This window comes from Pteropus vampyrus, unplaced genomic scaffold, assembly GCF_000151845.1.
Source record: "Pteropus vampyrus isolate Shadow unplaced genomic scaffold, Pvam_2.0 Scaffold470, whole genome shotgun sequence".
Lineage (NCBI taxonomy): Eukaryota > Metazoa > Chordata > Mammalia > Chiroptera > Pteropodidae > Pteropus > Pteropus vampyrus.
In genome coordinates this window covers 1,408,811-1,413,691 of record NW_011889251.1, presented here as the reverse complement: position 1 = coordinate 1,413,691, position 4,881 = coordinate 1,408,811, and the positions used below count along the sequence as shown (strand labels likewise).

General features: G+C 34.4%; 1 pseudogene; it reads right to left on the bottom strand.

Moving 5' to 3' along the window:
* Window positions 1–3,705: 3,705 nt before the first annotated feature.
* On the bottom strand, window positions 3,706–3,824 carry LOC111732572 (annotated as a pseudogene).
* Window positions 3,825–4,881: the final 1,057 nt, after the last annotated feature.

The window sequence follows — 4,881 nt, the reverse complement described above, 5'->3', positions numbered from 1 at the left end:
ACTTAAATATTCTGGACCCTTATCAGCTATGCAAACTAAGTTATATCCCTGTCCAAAATCAGATGATCCTTAGAGAGACTTGTAGAAAATGTCCTGAACTTATTTTGAAAGGGCATGCAGTTATCTTTTTGCTTCATTTCCATGTTTTGTATTTTTCTCTTAATCCATCCATGTGATTATGAATAATTCTGAAATATTATTCTTTGTCATTAAAAGGCTGTCTTATGCAGGTTTTGTTGTGGTGATGGTTTGACTAGATGAAATAAAGGGTATTTATTAACACACATAAGCCTCTTTGTACAGTCAGTAAATCTAGAGCCATACAGTGCTTAGCAACTACTAGGTCCACAGAATTATCAGCAGTCAGGATATTATGTAAGAAATCTAAGATTGCATTTTTCTTCTTCTCCTTTTTTTACAACAAAGCTTAGTTTAACATAAGAATTTGTATAATGATTTTTTTAAATCTGTGGCCTAAGTGGCCTAAGATTGTATTTTCAATAGCCTCTTTCTTTCAGAGATGTTGTCATTACTCTTGTTTGCTCATTTATTACAATGTCAGAAAACCAAAATCAAGATACTGATCTCAATCAGGTTTTGTCTTCAGCACCCATAATGTGAGTGAAATCTTCATTCTTCTAGGTTTCCAAAATTTGCTAGAAATACTGGCCTGCCAGTAAGTAGCATTCCTTATTCTTTATAAGGCTAGGATCCATAAGCCCAAAAGAATAGACACCAGACCAGATTCTTAGATGAGCATCTTAGACATTGGTTCCATGTACAAAATATATCTCATGTTTCTTGATGATGGGATTCTCATACCTAATAAAATTAAATCTGTTCTCAAATATGACACTTGTGGTCTTGGTTGCACAAATGATTTGTCAAGTTATTGTACAATTTCAATTTGCCCAATTAAAAAATTATACTAGTTTTTAAAAAAAAAGATTCTTATGAAACCTATTGCATAAAAATGAAAAGTTCTGGTTCCAGGGAAAATGGAATAACCACACTCCACTCCATGTAGTTGCATTCTCCTACTGAATGTAATTATAAATGCTAGATAGAATGCATGCAGCAGCTATCTGAGGTCTCCGAAAAGTTAATTTAGCAATCAGATTTGTGAAGGAGACCAAAATTTGAAGGTCTACTAAACCATCATTGCTTTCCTCCTCTGATACTGCTCAGCCTGGACTCAAAGGCAGCCTGAAACCCAGTGTACACTAGCTGCAGACAGAATTCTAATAGAATTCTAATAGAATTCTGTCTCGTAACCAGAAAGAAGAGTGCTAGAGCTCATATGTAATGGAGAAGAGTCTCTCTTTTTCTTTTTTCCCTTTTTTCCTGCTCAATCCCCAGGTACCAGGCAAGTGCCCAAAACTCTGAAGAAAGGGACCCTCTCTCTGACCAGAGGATTTGTGATCCTAAAAACATTGAAAAAAATCCCTGTAGCTTCTAAAATATATTTCTGTCATCTGTCTACTTGTTCCTGAAATGTAGACACCATCATGGGAAGTTTGTGGCAGAGAAGGGAGACTGAATTCTCAGACTGAAAGACCAGAAATATAGGCCCCAGAGAGTCATGGAGAACAACAGAGATCAGAAGAGTGATCCTACAAAGTTATGTACAAACACATGGGCTCACTTCCAAGATGTGTGGATCTCATTCTAAGAAGCATGCCACATGCTTTAAGAGCTGAGATACTGAAAAGACCACTGCCCAGGTCCAAGGCTGACCACTGGGGGCACATCTGGAGTCCTGATGCAAATAGCACTGCAATCACTTGGAAAATAAAACTGACATTAGAACCCCAGTCAACAGAAGTCGGCTTAAAACTCGAGGCCTAAATCTAACCTGGTCAATCACCTGCTAAAACAAAACAAGATAAAAACCCACAACATTCTTCTTATGATATAAACAAGACCAAGAATCTCATAACATAATGTTCAAAATGTCTAGGATAGAATCCAGAATTATATGGCATATGAAAAAACAAAAAAAACACCTCTCAAATCACAAGGGAAAATTCAATCAACAGACACCAATTCCAAGATGACTCAGATGTTGGAATTATCAGACAAATATATTAAACAGAAATTATAACTGTGCTCTAGAAATTAAGAGTGAACAGTCTTGTAATGATGGAAAACTTCGGCAGCAAAATAGAAGATACATAGAAGAACCAAATGCAAATAGTAGAACTAAAATATAATAACCAAAATAAAGTCACTAGATATTATAGGCTCAACAGCAAAATGGATATGGCAGAGAAAAAAAGCCAATGAACTTGAAGATAGACCAAGAGAAATAATCCAATCTGAACAACAGAGAGAAGAAAAGGTAGAGAAAAAAGGAACAAAAATTCAGAGACCTGAAGGGTAATATCAAAAGGTCTAACATTTGTGTCATTAGTGTCCCAGAAGAGGAGAAAAAACATAAAGCAGAAAAATATTTGAAGAATTTATGGCTGAAAACTTCTCAAATTTGGCAAAAGACATAAACTTACATCAACAAAAGAACTATTAAACTCCAAAAAGGATAAAATCAAAGAAATACATTCCCAGACACATCATGCACAAACTACTGAAAACTAAAGACAAACGAAAACAAAAACCTAAAAGCCATCAGAGAAAACAATGCATTTTATATAGGTAAACAACTATTCAAGTGACTATGGATTTCTCATCAGAAACATTAGAGGCCAGGAGAAATGGATCATTTATAAAAAGCTATAAGAACTATAAACCCAGAATTCAGTAATCCAGCAAAAATATTCTTCAGGAAGGAAGGTAAAACAAAAACATTTCAGATGAAGAAAAACTAAGAGAATTAATTTCCAGTAGACCTATTCTAAAAGAAACACTGAAAAAATTTCTTCAGATGGAAGGAAATTATATGGAGAGAAATTTGGAACATTAGAGGTGAAGTAAAAGAAGAGGTAAATATCTGGGTAAATCTAATAGGCTACTACTCTCCACTGAAGTTCCAGAGACTGTATGATGGTTGAGAGCACAAATTAATTTTTCTGCCTCTATTTGTTAAATATTTCAATTATTTAAATTATATCTGCTTCCTGAAAATAAAAAAAAAAAAGATATACAGTAACATATAGAGCAAAATTTTATCCTTTCTCAATTTCTACTTCCTTCTCCAGAGTTAACCACTGGTAACATTTTAACCTTTATTCCTTTAGAAATTTTTTTATCCAACTACATACAAAAGTGGGTAAGTGTACAACCACATTATACAATACCATTATTGTTTCTTAGTCTCTTGGTTGGTTTGTAGAATATTCATAGAAGTTTTCACTTATCAGTAGTACTTGGAAATCTCTTCATGTCAGCACATTCTTGTGTTTTCATGAATGCATTGTAAGTCAACTACACTATAAGTTCAACATAATTTATTTAGTGAATAGTTATGTTGTGTCCAGTCTTTTGTTATTCAAAAAAATTGCAATAAAAATTATTATACATATTTGTACATGTGTGCCAGTATGATTTTAGGATGAATTCTTAGGAGTGGAATTACTGGATAGAGAATTTGCAGATTTGAATTTTGAATTTTTTTAATTTAATTTTTTTTTTTTTTTTTTTTTTTTTTTTTTTTTTTTTTTTTGGCGAGGCAACCCTTGGTTGACCTCACAGATTGCAAGGACCTTGTCAGCTTGCAATCCCTTTTTTTTTTTTTTTTTTAATTTTTTACACCTACAGCTCCTGGTCTTCCTAGGTGGTCTCCCATCCAAGTACTAACCAGGTCCAATCTTGCTTAGCTTCCGAGATCAGATGGGATTGGGCTTGTTCAGGGTAGCATGGGCATAGACAAATTTGAATTTTTTGATAACTCTGCCAAAATAACTTGTAATCAATTTATTTAAATTTTCATTAAGTGAGCAAAAAACTTAGATATTATTTTTTAATGACTTTTTAATTACTAGTGATGTTGAGGATCCTTTATATATTCACTAGTCAATTTTAATTGCTCTATGAATTTGGTTCCCAGTCAAGAGTTATTTATTGAACAGCCATTGTTTGCCAGGCATTCTTTTAGACCCTAAGTATACAGAAATGAACAAAATAGAAATAAATCCATGTTGGCTTTTGTTTGTTTGTTTGTTTGTTGCTTACATTCTAGGATTAATATCCTTTGTCCATTTTCTGCTGGACTGCTTGTTTTTATCTTATTTATTTCCAGGAAGTGTTAATATACTTATTATAAATTCTCCATATTTAGAAATAATTCCCAAGGTAATTAAAATGTTATTTATGTAGTCAAAGAAACCAAACAATGTTGTAGGCAAGTGTGGAAATTTCCCTGAATTTTTATCAGATTCACCATATAATAAATCTGTTTCCAACCAAGGCCATCTAAGATACGCGATCACTTTCTGCCATTGAGATATTGCCTTAGAAAATCTGAACAGCTCATGCCTTACCATGCTGCGCATATTCGATATGCACTCTCTGAGGGAGATTCAGGGAATGCTGAATCTTTGTGATTGCCCTGAACCTCTAAGCCTTGAGCTTTTCCAATGGCTCATTACCCTCACCTTCTACCTTCTCACTTCCTCCTCAATGAACAGTTCCCAAGGCCCTTAGATTAGGATACATGTATTTCTAAAAGGAGAAATGGAGTCCACTGTAATTTTTGGTGGTCAATTATTTGTAAACAAGATTGGATCCTCCCAATATGCAGAGTAGTTTTTCTGGGCCTACCTGGCCTGTGGCAGCAGTGACCTGAGGAGAGTCCCTGGTAGATAGAGAATATCTTGCTACTCAAAGTGTGATTCTCAGACCAGCCAACTTGGCTTCACCAGGGTGCTTGTTACAAATGCAGAATCTTGGACCCACCCAGACCTAATTAATCTGAATCTGCATTTT